Here is a 16,062-nt window from a genome sequence, read left to right as displayed (position 1 = left end):
ATCAAAGAATAACTGATGAAAAAGCCACAACATGCCCCAGTAGGGATGATATATATGGGTGCCTCCTTAAGAAGTTGAATAAGATAAGAATATGATAAGTCAATTTATTGGCAACAAGAAGAAAAAACCATAGCAATTGACGAAATGAAAATCATAGCTAAAATGTGAAAGTTATGAGGCCCAGAGTGTGGAACACGGTCAATCCGGAGCCTGAGAATAATTGCATGGGTTACCACTCAAGAAAGAGATAAAATGATGAAAATGATAGTTCATGTTGTCTATAACAAAGATATGAATCCAATGCAATTGACAGATTGCAATTCTGAGTTAAAATGCAAAAGATATGGGCTCCAGAGTGCAACATAGGGGCTCCGGGAGCAGTTCTGGGTATCCTAGGTCCCCAACTACGCCCAAAACTCAACCAAGTGTGTCATTGATGCACTTGGTAAGCCCAAGTGTGCCATGATAGTACCAAGTGCATCAGTGATGCACTTGGGAAGCCCAAGTATTATCAAAAAGTGTAAAATGTGCCTGAGAAGGCCCTGGGGGCCAAAATCAACATGATGGGGGGCAACGAGGAGCCCGAGAGTAATTGCAAGGATTAATACTCCATATAGTGACAAAATAATGAAAATGATAGCTCATTATGTTCACAAGGAAGATATGAGTCGAACGCAACTAATGGTTCATAAATCAGAGTTGAAACACAAAAGTTATGGCCTCCGGAGTGCAACCTAAGGGTTTTGAGAGCAGTTTTGGATAACCTAGGTTCCCAAGTGCGCCCAAACTCTACCAAGTGCATAAATGATGCAGTTGGCATGACCAAGTGCATCAACGATGAAGTTGGGAACCCCAACTATACCCTAAAAGTGTAGACTACACCGTAAAAGGCTCTGGGGCCCAGAATCAACCCAATTGGACTCGAAATGACCCAAAACTGTGCGTGCAAGATGAAGATGACTTGGTGAATTAGAAGACATGATCACGGTGATGGAGAGTGAGATGAAGAAGAAAGATGAGATAAGGAGATGCTAGTATGATGGAAAGACTTTTTCTTCTAGAAAGTGCACTATATGTCAAATGGAGCTTTATTTTGATATGGCAAAGGGAATGCAACGCATCATGGCATAAAGGGCCAGACCGCGAATGCAAGCCTTTTGCATAAACAAGCATGATGCAAATAAAGAATGACCTTGTCCTTCTTGAGGCATATGCACATGCCCCAGACTCTCAAAGGTCATTTTAATAGACAACAATGGAAAAAGATGACCATGAACCATCCCAGCCAGTCTCATAGATTAGTTTTATATCATCGAGTGGCATAGGAACATGATCAAAGAAAAACAAAGCAAAAAAAAATCACTCACTAAATAGCGTGAGCCAACAACTATCCTTGTCCATTATTACTTTCTTTTTCATGTGTTAAGTGTTTAGATGGTGTTTGACATGTTGACAGTGTGATAACACTATTTGTGATTCAATTGATAAGTTCATAGTGATTGGTTGGACTAATTGTCAGTTCATGTTTCACAGATATTGTGATTGGTACTGAAGTGTAGTGCATTGATTTTTAGTCTGCAAAGTGCAAGTGTTTACACAAAAGGGGTGGTTATCCACAGTGATTATGTATAAGTTTTATTGCAAATTTTTGACGGGTTTTGTGATTTTTAGGGTTTTTTAAGGATATTTGATGTTTTTGAGTGACTAGTTTCTTCAGGACATTTTATGATTTTTAGGGTTTATTTCAAGACATTTTATGATTTTTAGTGCATTTTTCAAGACATGTTATGATTTTTAGTGATTTTTTTAGGATCGTATTTGAATGTTTAGGATTTTTTCAAGACGTTATGTGATTTTTAGTGATTTTCTCAAGACATTTTATGATTTTTAGGGCTTTTTTCAGGATCGTATAAGCATATAGAAGTGTTAGCTCTAATCCGTTATGTGATAGGTCCAATGGATAGAAAGAATTTAGGGATATGCCCCTAGTTCAAATTCAAACTCATGCACCCTGTAGGTAATATGCTCCCAGACAAGATGCAAACTATGCACAAAGGCCAATGACAGAGTGTGTGTGCATACTGGTGATGCTTAGGCAAGGTAACAAAGGACATTAACCAGTTCATGAGCCATGATAAGGGACTAAGGATGTCTTGTAATATGAAGGATATGATCAAGGAATGATGGAGGGGGAAAAGACCAGATGGAATCCTGATAGATGGAGGAGCAACACTAATTACACATGGCACCTATTTGCTAGGTTTTGACCATGGTACTTGCCCAAAGCGCCTGTTTGCCAGGTTTTCACTTTTGGATGAAATTTTTCCCTTGACTCAAATTTTCATGCCAAGATGCCTGTTTGCCAGGTTTTCATCAAGGCATCCATTTTTTTGATGACTTTTTTCACTTTTTTTCTTTGCTTTTTTTCATGACTTTTTGCTATTTTTTCAGGACTTTTAGATAAAATCAAGAATGTCATTGAAAAATGCTGAGAAGATATCTGTTGTTGGTGCTGCTAGCTGATGAGCTCTAGATCCATGACTAACCATAACTATGGAGGATTTGTTCTAAGTCTGTAGCTAAAATCAAACCACTAGAAAGGCCTCGAGAGATACCATCATGTACTGTATGTAAGACAATGTCTATCTCTTGGGAATCAAGGCATCTAAGGATAATTGGGTCAATAAAAATGTCATGTGGGATGTCAGTGATGATGACATAGGTAAAGGCTTGTTGTATAAAGGACTGATTTTGGTTATAGGAAAAATTAGGTAGCTGGATTTGGGGATAAACAAAGGGATATAAGGGAGGGTTGGGAGGGTTGAGACCAATGACCTTCTACATGAATGTTGATTGAGAGAGCTCCAAAAGACTTTGTGGCATGTTGAACATTAGAACACTGATATTCATGGCATCATATTTTTCATTTTGTATCCTTGGGAGCTTCTTAGCTTTTGATTTTTTATGGTGTAATAGTGCCTTTCGATTTTCACCAAGAGACCTATGCTTGTTATTTCTTTCTCTTTTTGCTTTGTAACTAGAAGGTGGAGTAGGCTCCCCAAAGTATGCCAATGTTTTCTCTTTAGAAGAATTTTCTTCTTTATGATCTTCAATCATAATTCCTTCAAAGTCTATTATGAGAGTGTCATCATTATAAAATCAATCAAAAATTTGTGGTCCACGTTGGTCCCAATCCAAAGGTTCAGGATAACTTGAGCAGATATCATCATCAGTGTTGAATGGGATTTGGTTGAAGGTAGATATATGGGTAATTGATTCAGCTAGGTCATTGGGGTTATGCTCAGAGGCTAGGGGATTGTCGGTTTCAAGTGGGATATCCTCAAATGCCTTTTCATCTTTCAAAACATCCATAGTCTTACACATAGGTACTGTAGTACTAGGAGGACCTATTTGTAATGGTTTAAATCCAAGCCCCAAACTAGGAGGTTGTCCTTTTGTAGTGATGGGTTCAATTATACCTTGTTTTAGAGATCCAAGACCACTGTAGCCATCATAGCCTTATTTTTGGATGATAGTAAAGACAAGTCCATACTTGCTAGGAGATATCAAAGTAGGTTCTCGTTCTACTTTTTCTTTTTCAATACATATAGATGTATTCTCATTGATAGAAGTATCATTCTTTGTACTGATGGGAGAAAGTGGTGACTCCCTAATGTGAGAGACTTGAGACATAAAGTACTCTTCACACCCATTGTCTTCAATCTTCATCTTTTCCTTGGCTTTGCTGAGTAGTATATCAGCATCCACATACTTAGAGGAATTTGTGGGTTGTGCTTCATTATTTGTTGGGATTTGGAATGTAGTAGCATCTCTTAGATTAGCACAAAATTGGAAAGGATCTGGATCACTAGGGATGGTAACCTCTATGTTGTGATAGGAAAACTTCAAACATTGATGATATGTAGAAGGGACTACTTTCATAGCATGAAGCCAAGGGCATCCTAGTATCATGTTGCAATTTATTTTGATGTCTAGGACATGGAACAATATGTCTTCAGTAGCTGGACCAACTCTGACAAGTAATGTGATGATGCCCCTAGAGAAGCATTCACCATCATCATAAGCTTTTATTGTGATTCTTTGAGAGGGATCTACATCATCTTTAGAATAGCCCAAATTGTTGACAACCTTAAGAGTACAGATCTTCAGTCCTACTCCTCCATCTATTAAGACACGTCTAACTTTGGCATTATGGATGAAGACTTCGAGATAAAGTGGATCATTATGGTTAGGTTTGTCCTTAGGAATATCTTGAGGGGAAAACGTGATATGCTGTGATGCGGATAGGTTCCCAACCATGGCTTGGAACTGGGCAACATCAATGTTATCTGGGACTACTAACTCTTTAAAGGCTTGCTCCAAGATCTTCTGGTGTTGGGGGGATGCATGCAATAGGTCCAAAATGGATATTTGTGTAGGGGTTTTTCCCAGTTGTTCAACAAGGCTATAATTAGATGAAGTAGGAGCAGTAGGTCTAGATGGGGGTATAGGTCTAGTAGAAGTAGTAGGTCTAGATGGGGCTCCAGGTAGGGTAATCTTGCTATAACATGTAGTGACAACACAATGAGGATCTTCAACCTTCAATGTGAATATGGATATGTGAAAGTCAGACTCATTAAAGAAATTGATGGTGTAGTCATAGCCAGTGCATGTGTAATTCACATTACCTTGTGAGTTTGAGTTTGAACTTGAGGGTTTCTCTTTGTCATGATTACCTAAAGGATCTTTGAAAATAGTATGATCAGAGTTGAATGCTAACAGTGATGGATAAACTATGATGACACCATCATCAATAAGGTCTTGTCTTGCATGTTTCAGTTGGAAGCATGATGAAGTCTTGTGTCCTTTGGTGCGATGGTAACCACAATACTTTTTGTCATCCCACCAATCTACTTTAGTTAATGGTTCATATTTGATGGGGGTAGCTATAGGAAGTTATTACTTAGTAACTATTGTAATGTAGTCTCAAGTGGTATTCCTAATGGTGTGAATCTCCTATCTTTGGTTCTAGGATGTATTTGAGGTTTGTCTTGCATGGAAGTCTCAGTTTTCTATTGTGGAGCTGATGTTTGATTAGAGGTTTGTGAATTTGTGGGGTTTGCACCTTTCAAAGTCAAGTGAGGTTGTGCTATGCTAATCATACGAGCATCCATAATGCCATCATTAGTCACATTCTTGTTTTTGGAGAAAAAATTTTCCTTGTCATTAGACGAGTTGGTGTTTGTGTTTTCTTTGTTTATCTTGAGGATTCCCTTACAGATAAGAGCATCTTCAATATTAGACCATTTTTTCATTAGTTTAGAAATGGTGCTTGGACTCTTGATTTTGAGTTCATACATTAAGTCTGGGACTAAGTTTTCAATGCACAAGTTTATTTGTTGTTCTTCAGGAATGTCTAGTGAGCATTGACTAACTAAGCTTCTCCAACGTAGTAGGAATGTGATGAATGATTCTCCTGTCTTCTATTTAGTTGAGCACAAATCAAAAAGTGTCACCTCATTTGTAATGTTAAAGGCAAAGTGGGAGATAAACTTTTCTACTAGCTCTGACCAAGATTTGATATTACCAGGAAGTTTGGAGTACCATTCAAGTGCAGGCCCACCTAGAGAATGAGGGAACAATCTCATAAGGTAAGTGGGCTCATCACTAGGTTCGGTACATGAAGCACAAAATTCCTGGATGTGATCAATAAGGTTTCCTTTTCCTCGATATTTTTCAAACCTTGGAGCTTCAAAGTGTTTTGGGAATGGAGGCATATATAGATTTTTATCAAATGGATTAGGACGTAGGTCAATTCTTGTATATAGAGCCTATTTCTTTTGGACTCCCAATGCCGCGACTTGTTTGGAAAGTTGTTTGAATTGTTGTAATAGTTCCTCATTGGGGTTTTGCATGCTGTTCTTTCCTTCAAGTCTTTTGTGTTTATGAGTAGACTATTTGCTATGGCGAGAACTATGTCTACTTGGTTCTAACATTTCTGTGTTTGATGAGTCTGATGAAGTATCTCTAGGTGGTGGAGGTATGTTGGCACCTCAAAGATAGAAAGGTCCCTATTTTTGGGGAACTTGTTGTGGTATTTGATGTGGCACTTGTTGTGGGATTGACTATGATTGTTGTACCATGTGTTGTTGTTGTGCCATGTGTTGTGGTTGTTGTTGGGATACCTCTATTGGTTGTATGTGAGACCATGTGCATGCTTGTTGTTGTTGAGGTATTTGTTGAGGTTGTTGCACATGTTGTTGTTGTAACAAATGTTGCTGGTATGCAATTTTCTTGTCAAGGTGTGTTTGGTATTCCAATTGTTTCTTGCATTGCTCTTGTTGTTTAGCAAACATCATTTGTTGTTGTTGGAATTTCTGCTGAAATTGTTGTTGATAAATTGTGTGTAAGTCAAGTGGGTTCACATGGGATTGTGTATTAGGAATGTTGGATGTTTGCGCCACTTGTTGTTGTTGTCATTTTGGTTGATGTTTTTGTTGATATGCGGGATGTGTGTCAAGTGGATGTAGACTTGGTTGTGCCTTGGAAGTGTTGGGTCCTTGTACGATTGTAGGTTGTTGTTGTCATGGGGGTTGACTAAATCCTTGAGAATTGAACGTCGTGTTTGGATTATGGTTTTGGTACCTTTGTGTGTTAGATGTTCCTGTGTGTGACATCATATTGACTTGACTATGAGATGTGTCCCTGTTGGGAATGGGCATAATGTTAATAAGACTTTTCCTTTGTGCATCCATAGGGATGGTTGTACTTGATGTTTCACATGTTGTATTAATGACAGGCTCCATAGCATTTGATGCCATAACACTTGGTAAAGTTAGGAGCAAAGGTGTACTTTGTTGATTTGTATCTAAAGAAGGTATGTCTGGCATCCCTAGAGCACAAGTCCCTTTAGGTGCATCTTATTGTTGCATCATGTGACTAAAATCAAGTCTTAATTTCCTTTTGGGGTGTTTAGGGATTGGTGGTATTTCATCAAACAAAGGTTTAACATTGATGTGTTCAAATGTACTTTGGAGGATTTCAATTATTGGTTCTTGATGGGACCTTATAGGTGCCATTATTGTGTTTGAAAAACCCAAAGGTTGTTTTCCCTTGTCTAAGTCCAAATTTATCATGGGTTGGATTTTTTCAATTGTTGTGTTGGTTTGATTTTTGGACCTAGGACCTTCCAAGTTTGGGTTAAATTTGACAATTTCTTGTGCTGCCAAACGTTTGAAGTTCTTGCGAAAACTTTTGTCTTGACATGCCCTAGCCATTTCTTCATTGGTGATGCCATAATCAGTGTTAGAGTCATCACTTAGGTGTATAGTACCTTGTTGTATGTTTGATGTGTAAGGTTGGCTGAATTCAAAGGAATGTGATTGTTCATCTTCAGGTGAGGTTGGTACACTTCCTCCTCCTAGTGGCATTGGCATGAATATAGGTTCAAAGCTAGGACTCCATTGAACCATTCCATGTGTGGGGGAAGTGTTTGGAGGAAATCTCATGGTAGGTTCATTGTTCAAGATTTGTTGTGCCATAGCTTGATTATGAGGATCTTGCGGATACATGTTCAAGGGGTCTACTAGTAATATTTGTGATGCCTCGATTTGGTCTTCGTCAAAGGTTTGTTGGATTTTCTTTCTCTTCCTTTGTCTTAGATGAGGTTTTGGTTGTGCTTGTACCTCAAAAAACAAAGGTTGATAGAGTTCTTTGGGTCTCTGAGCTGATTGTGTCCTAATAAGTGCTGGCATGATACCTGAGAATGTAGATACAATGGAAATTTTGAGTTTTTTAGTGATTTAGAGTGGGGGGTATGCAAGATATGAGTGTTTTTGGGATTTTTAAGTGTTTAGGAATGTTATGCAATGTGAGGAAATGCTAAATTAATTATGGTTTTGATGTAAAAAGTGCAAATGTCCTAGGGATGTTATGTAAATGCAAATGCAAGGTGATGTTTTGAAGTTTGACTAGAGGGGATGAAAATGACTCTAAGGTATGCAAAATGAAAATTAGGGTTATGTTTTGGACTTGGTAATGATACTAAAGGTAGGTGTATGCAAGGTAGACTATGAAAAGGATGGTTTTCTAGGGTTCGTAATGATGTTTGGGACATGCAAAATGGGGGTAAATGCTCAAGAAGGCAATTTGGTTGATGGATAATTTGATAGGGTTTAGTAGTGAAAATGATGCTAAGGATTTTGATCAATGCAATATGAAGGGGATATACCACTAGGGTAAGTCAAAATGATGTTTGGGGATGCTAGGGATATAATTATGCTATGACAAGGGTATATGGAAAGTTTTGAACTTAGGTAAAACCTTTTGAAAGTATTTTGCCTAGGAGTTTAACCTTGTGATAAAGGACTTTGGATCTTGACCAAAAATTGATATAAGACAAATAGATAAAATTGATAAAAGATGACAAGGTCAAATATATCAAGATATAGATAGAATTTGACCAAAGAAAATGATAAGAAAATATAAAAAGACTAGTCAAGATCCATTATCCGTCAACACTAGGAGATACTCTAAGACTCATACTTTGTTTAGATTTTGACTAAATTCAAAGGTTTTGGGGGTTCAAAATGATGTTTAGAGGACTCAAAATGGTGGTGATGCAGAGTGGATATGTGATATGGACAATTCCTATGATGCAAAAGGGGCTTTTGGGTGCAAGATATAGTTTTGGGTCAAGTGCAGAACGGGTAGGTGTAGAGGCTCCTAGATGCAGTTCAAAACCCCAAAATGGTAATGCAGGTAGCCAAGTACACCCTAATGGAGCCAAGTGCACCCTAATAGTACCAACTACATCATTTATGTACTTGGAGCCAGTTTGGGTGCAGTTGGTAGTTTCTAGGCGCAGTTGGTAAGCTAGGAAGAATGTTTACTAATTCTGAAGGGTATGGTTACCAAACTAACATGTCAGGAAGCTAAGATGTTGGGGTTGATGTTAGGATGGGTTGGGAGATGGAAAATGAAGGTTATGACATAAAAAATGATGTCTTAAGTGAAGGTGAGGAAGACTAGGTGATGTAGAATGCAGATCTGGATAGGCTAGTGCAAGGGGAGCTAACCAGGTAGCTAAGGACACTGTTGAAGCCTCAACATGTTATCTGGAACCCAAAACTAAATCTTAGGACCACCAAGTGTGCCCAGATAGTGTAGACTAAATAAATGACATAGTTGGGGCCCAGTTGGGTGCAGTTGGTAGTTCCTAGGCGTAGTTGGTAAACTAGGCTGAAACTGAGGCAATTCTAGAAGCTATGATTTCAGGATTGATGTTACAGAGAGGTTAATGGTAGAGGAAATTGCTAGGGCTAGTATGAATACTCAAAATTATGGTTAGGACACTCAAAATGATGGACAAAGTAGTCAAGATGATGAATAGGTATGCAAAGATGCAAGGTGGTGAATGCAAAGTGCTGATTTTGAGATGGGAATGCAAAAGACTAAAGGAGGTGAATTGAACCTACAAGGATGCAACATGAAAGGTAATAAGTATGAAATGAGGACTAAAAGGTACAATATGAAGTCTATATGATTCATGAATAAGCCCTATACTAGGGTGAATGCAAGTGAATTCTATGAAAGTGTGAGATCTACGTTTTACCAAGCACGTTTAGGAGCACAAATCAACATGTTTTCCAAGGTTTGAGTGTGTTGAACCAAAGTCTACAAAGTTTGATAAACATTGAAATGTTTTGGCAATGTGTGATGTTTTGACAATTTCAAATGATATCCAAAGTGTAAATTTAAAAGTTTGGCTTTTATCTTGATTATGTTTTACACACATGCAAGACACATTAAGATAAGAATAGCTATTGTAAGAAGTTAAAAAACACACTACAACCTAGGCTTTCAGGACTGTATCCACTAAATTCCTACTTGAACTGAAGTTCATCCATGTTTATCCAAAGCAAAAAACCTAGGATCTTGGCACCACAAGCTCCCCCTTACAATGCACTCACTTCTCAGGGCTACCAAGATCTGCTTCCCAAGGGGCATGACTTCCCAAGGGAATGTTGCCTCTACTAAGGACCACAAGAATGTAGGATGTATTCATGGGCATGGGTGACCCCTTGAGCTAGTGTATAGAAAGGATTTTGGCCACTAAAACATGGTTTTTAGTAAGGGCATTCCGTTTAGCAAGTGAATGATAAACTTTTGTAGAAGGTCTCCCAGCCTTGAGAATCGAAGTTTGACGCACCACAAGGGTACTGGAGGTGAGCTATCATGCAACAATACCACCGATACAAATTTCACCGTAATCAATTTTTATATAATGGCTAGAACATTGACCTGGCTTTGGCCTGTTATCGCTCTGAGGTCATCCCCTGGCATGCCCAATATCGAGTATCTTGGTCCAAGGCAAGCCTCCTATAGAAGTTACATAGATTTCTCTTACACCCAAGATCCACGAATGGCGAGGGGAGAGGATACATCCAATGCAACTCCTATAGATTTAACACTATAGACATGCTAGGTAGAAAAGAAAAAGGTTCATTTTAAGCACCAAACAAAATGTTATATAATCTAGGAAATCCACAAACTTAGTTTGGAAAGACACACAAAGTCTTCGACAACGTCCTACAAACAAAGCATTAGTAGTTTATGATCATGTCTTCATCCCACAATCACCACATTCTGCAAATAGACCATCAATAACACAAAATCATCTAATCTAAGTTCCAAAAGGAAATAGAAACCATATGTATAGATTCTAATTGATGCATATGCTTATTGTGAACCCAAGTGTGCTCTGACAGAGCAGATTGCACCCCAGAAGGCCAAAATGGCTTAGAACACTCCCAAGTGCACCTAGATAGTGCCAACAATGTCAATGACACATTTGGGGCCCAGTTGGGTGTAGATGGTAGTTTTAGGGCGTAGTTGGGAAATCAGGTGCAGAGTGTGGGGAAATGGTGCCTAAACAAGACCCAAAAAGTGAAATTTTCAAAACTACACTCCCAAGTGCACCCAAACAGTGTAGACTATGTCAATGATGCAGTTGGGGCCCATTTGGGTGCAGTTGGTAAGTTAGAAATAGAAAAAAGAATTTTTGGTGGCTTCTAGGCTCCTAGAACTACTCCTAGGGGTCCCAAGTGCGCCTTGACAGAGCAGAGTGCACCCTACGACAGCAAGCTAATAGAATGCATGAAATAAGAACATATAAAAATTTTACTAGAACCCCTAATTAATCTATATGTGAAAAGGAAGAGTAGATAGTCATTATACCCTTCCAAGTGAGCTCCTTCCTTGCACCTACAAGCACAAAACAAGAAAACCCAAGTTAGATATGCATGTTCACATTGGGTTCACCAAATGTAGGACGAAAAAAATGGGTTAAATGCATAACATACTATGAGAAAATCACAAACTCAATCAACATATATTAGCACCCACTAGCCTACCATGAAAGCCAAACTAATCGAAAGAAAGCAAACATAATTAAAAACTCCCTTTTTCGTTTGTAGCTCCCATGTCCTTCTTTCTTCTCCAAATGATTGTAGCTCCAATTTTCCTATAGTGCACACAAGATTTAAGCAAAGAGCCTATGATAGGGATAAATCCATGAGAATACTTCAAGTGTGATTTAATGTGAGAGCAAGAATGCAAAATGCAAAGAAGTAGAGACTGTAGGACCAGAAGAATGGGCTAAAATGCATAACATACTATGAGCAAGTCAAAAAACTCAATAATCATATATTATCACCCACTAGTCTATTATGAAATCCAAAATAATAGAGAAAGCAATAGAAACCCCCTTTTCCATTTGTAGCTCCCATGTTCTTCTTTCTTCTTCAAATGATTGTAGCTCCAATTCGCCTATAGTGCACACAAGGTTGAAGCCAAAGCCTATGATGTGGATCATGCCATGAGAATACTTGGAGTGTGATTTTATGAGAGAGAGAGAATGCAACATGCAAAGAAGTAGAGACTCAAAGACTCAAAGATTTAGATTTTCAAAACTTTAGCATTCAGATCGCAGGGCCCAAAATTAGAGAAAGAGTGTTCATTTTATAATTTTCATGTAGGGTGAGAGCATTGGATTTGTCATCCACAGACATGCAATGGGGCAAGAGATTCCTATGATGCATATGATAGAATATGCCAAAAGTAAGATTCTATGACACATGAGAATCAAATTTGGAAGAGAATTTATGACGCGTCATAAGATTCCTCAACCCACTTAAAGCTAAGAATCTGTGATGAATAAGCCAAATAGGGACATGCATAAGAGGTAATAATATTTGATTATGACAAATCTCAGCCAAGTGTCAAAGGAGAATCCACAAGGTGTCATATCCAAGTGTCATGATGATGGAATATTTTACGAAATATTTGAATTAAAAATCCTCTTATTCCACAAAATAAGAATTAGTAGAAAATGAAATTAATGATGGAAAATGGAACTTAGGAAATTATGAATTTCCATGGTTTGCAGATGATAAACCAATTAATTGATAAAATGAATTAATTGATGATGATAATTAGGAAGAATAATTAGAAATAATAGGATTAAATTATGGGTTATTTAATCCTATAGAGAAAATTAGTAGATAATTGGCCAAATTGATTAAATGAATGTGACTGTATCCTTTGACGAAAATGTGACAATGATGGATATAGAATAAGATGATGAAAAGGTAGACCAAAGCCATGGTCAAATTTATTGATTGAAGTTGATAACATGCCAAGGACACATGACATGAATTGGTTGATATGTAACATTTAACCGACATTGTAAATGCTATAGTATTGAAATTGATTGATAAGGTTTGATCATAATAACACTGACGCACATTGTCAATATTATTAAAATGGTTGATGATGCCATGATCTAACATTGAAAGCCTCAACAATGTCAAAGATTGAATGACATGAATGATGTTTTGACCTAGCACTAAGAGCCATGACAGTACTAAGGTCAGATTGATAAGATTGATAAGTTGATAGGTTTCCAAGGCACTGAAAGAAACAACAATGCCTAGGAGCAAATAAATGATGATTGATTTGAGATGTTTGATATGTTTTGGGTTGATTAGGACTGATTTTGAGTGATTTCAAGTTGATTTGGGGTGATTTTGAGTTGATTTGATATGATTCGAAGTTGATTTGATATGATTTCGAATTGATATGAAATTGATGTGAAAGGGGATACAAATGACAAAATATGGTCAATCTGGCCAAAAGATAAAAGTTAGTAGAATGAGAAAATGGGAAAAATTAGTATGAAGAAGTGATGAAATCGTATATGTGAACCATTTTTGAGCATCTACATTTTGCTCTTCTTTGATACAATGTGATTTAGAGCATTGTATCAAAGAATAACTGATGAGAAAGCCACAACATGCCCCACTAGGGATGATATATATGGGTGCGCCCTTGAGAAATTGACTAAGATAAGCATATGATAAGTCAATTTATCAACAACAAGAAGACAAAACCATAGCAATTGACAGATCAAAAATCAGAGCTAAGATGTGAAAGTTATGAGGTCTAGAGTGCAAAACAGGGTCAATCGGGAGCCTGAGAGTGATTGCATGGGTTACCACTCAATAAAAAAAAAAATGAATAAAATGATACTTCATGTTTTTTGTAATGAAGATATGAATCCAACACAACTAACGGATTGAAATTCTGAGTTAAAATGCAAAAGTTATGGGCTCTGGAGTGCCACATAGGGGCTCCGGGAGCAGTTCTGGGTATCCTAGGTCCCCAACTGCACCCAAAACTCAACCAAACCCAAAAATGTGCGTGCATTCCCAAAATGATGGAAAGATGTCCTAACATGAGGGAAGTCATAAAAAATGGTTGTATTTGGTCAAAGATGTTGAGACAAATGTCAGACTGAGGTTGAACCAGGTGGAAAGCCTCATAAAGTTGATTGACAGTGCAGGATGATGTAGGAATGCATGAATGTGAGATGAAGATGATTTGGTGAATCAGAAGACATGATGATGGTGATAGAGCATGAGATGAAGAAGAAAGATGAGATGAGGAGATGTTAGTGTGAGGGAAAGACTTTTGCTTCTAGAAAGTGCACTATATGTCAAATGGAGCTTTATTTTGATATGGCAAAGGGAATGCAATGCATCATGGCATAAAGGGCTAGAGCGTAAATGCAAGCCTTTAGCGTAAACAAGCACGATGCAAATAGAGAATGACCTTGTCCTTCCTAAGGCATATCTAAATGCCCCAGACTCTCAAAGGTACATTTTAATAGATAGAAATAGAAAAAGATGACCATGAACCATCTTGGCTAGTCTCATAGATTAGTTTTATATCATCAAGTGGCATAGGAACATGATCAAAGAAACACAAAGCAAAAAATAAATCACTCACTAAAGAGTGTGAGCCAATAGCTATCCTTGTCCATTATTACTTTCTTTTTAGTGTGTTAGGTGTTTAGATGGTGTTCGACAGGTTGATAATGTGATAGCACTATTTGTGGATTCAGTTGATAGGTTCGTAGTGACATGTTGGATTGATTGTTGGTTCATGTTGCTCAGATATTGTGATTGGCATTGAAGTGTAGTGCTTTGATTTTTAGTCTGCAAAGTGCAAGTGTTTATCCATAGTGAGTATGTACAAGGTTTATTACAAATTTTTGACAGGTTTTGTTATTTTTAGGGTTTTTGAGGATATTTGATGTTTTTGCATGACTAGTTTCTTCAGGACATTTTATGATTTCTAGGTTTTTTTAGGACATTTTATGATTTTTAGTGCTTTTTTTAGGATTGTATTTGAATGTTTAGGATTTTTTCAGGACATTATGTGATTTTTAGTGATTTTCTCAAGACATTTTATGATTTTTAGGGATTTTTTAAGGATCGTATAAGCATAAACAAGTGTTAGCTCCAATTCATTATGCGATAGGTCTAATGGATAAAAAGCACTTAGGGATATTCCCCCAGTTCAAATTCAAACTCATGCACTATGTAGGTAATATGCCCCCAGACAAGATTCAAACTATGTACAAAGGCCAATGACAGAGTGTGTGTGCAGACTAGTGATGCATAGGCAAGGTAACAAAGGACATTAACCAATTCGTGAGCCATGATAAGGGACCAAGGATGTCTTGCAATATGAAGGGTATGATCAAGGAATGATAGAGGAGGAAAAGACCAAATGGAATCCTGATAGATGGAGGAGCAATAACTGATTACACATGGCGCCTGTTTGCCAGGTTTTCACCATGGTACTTGCCCAAAGCGCCTATTTGCCAGCTTTTCACTTTTGGACAAAATTTTTCTCTTGACTCAAATTTTCATTCCAAGATGCCTGTTTTCCAGGTTTTCATCAAGGCATCCATTTTTTCATGACTTTTTTCACTTTTTTCTTTGCTTTTTTCATGACTTTTTACTATTTTTTTTGATATTTTTTCAGGACTTTTAGATGGAATCAAGAATGTCACTAAAAAATGCTGAAAATATATCTTTTGTTGGTGCTACTAGCTAATGAGCTCTAGATCCATGACTAACCATAACTATGGAGGAGTTGTTCCGAGTCTGTAGCTAAAACCAAACCACTAGAAAGGCCTCGAGAGATACCGTCATGTACCATATGTAAGACAATGTCTATCTCTTGCGAATCGAGGCATCTAAGGATAATTGGGTTAATAGAAATGTCCTGTGGGATGTACTAATGATGACATATGCAAAGGCTTGTTGGATAAAGGACTGATTTTGGTTGTTGGACAAAGTAGGTAGCTAGATTTGGGGATAAACAAATAGATATAAGGGAGGGTTGGGAGGGTTGAGACCAATGACCTTCCACATGAATGCTGATTGAGAGAGCTCCAAAAGACTTTGTGGCATGTTGAACACTGGAAGATTGATATTCATGGCATCATATTTTTCATTTTTTATGCTAGGGAGCTTCCTAGCTTTTGATTTTTTATGGTGTAATAGTGCCTTTCGATTTTCACCAAGAGACCTATGCTTGTTATTTCTTTCTCTTTTTTCTTTGTAACTAGAAGGTGGAGTAGGCTCCCCAAAGTATGCCAATGTGTTCTCTTTAGGAGAAACTACTTCTTTATGATCTTTAGTCATAATG

The sequence above is a fragment of the Cupressus sempervirens genome, chromosome 2 (assembly GCF_028749045.1).
Source record: "Cupressus sempervirens isolate cs-2001-9-10 chromosome 2, ASM2874904v1, whole genome shotgun sequence".
NCBI classification, from domain to species: Eukaryota; Viridiplantae; Streptophyta; class Pinopsida; order Cupressales; family Cupressaceae; genus Cupressus; species Cupressus sempervirens.
This window is presented reverse-complemented; position numbering follows the sequence as displayed.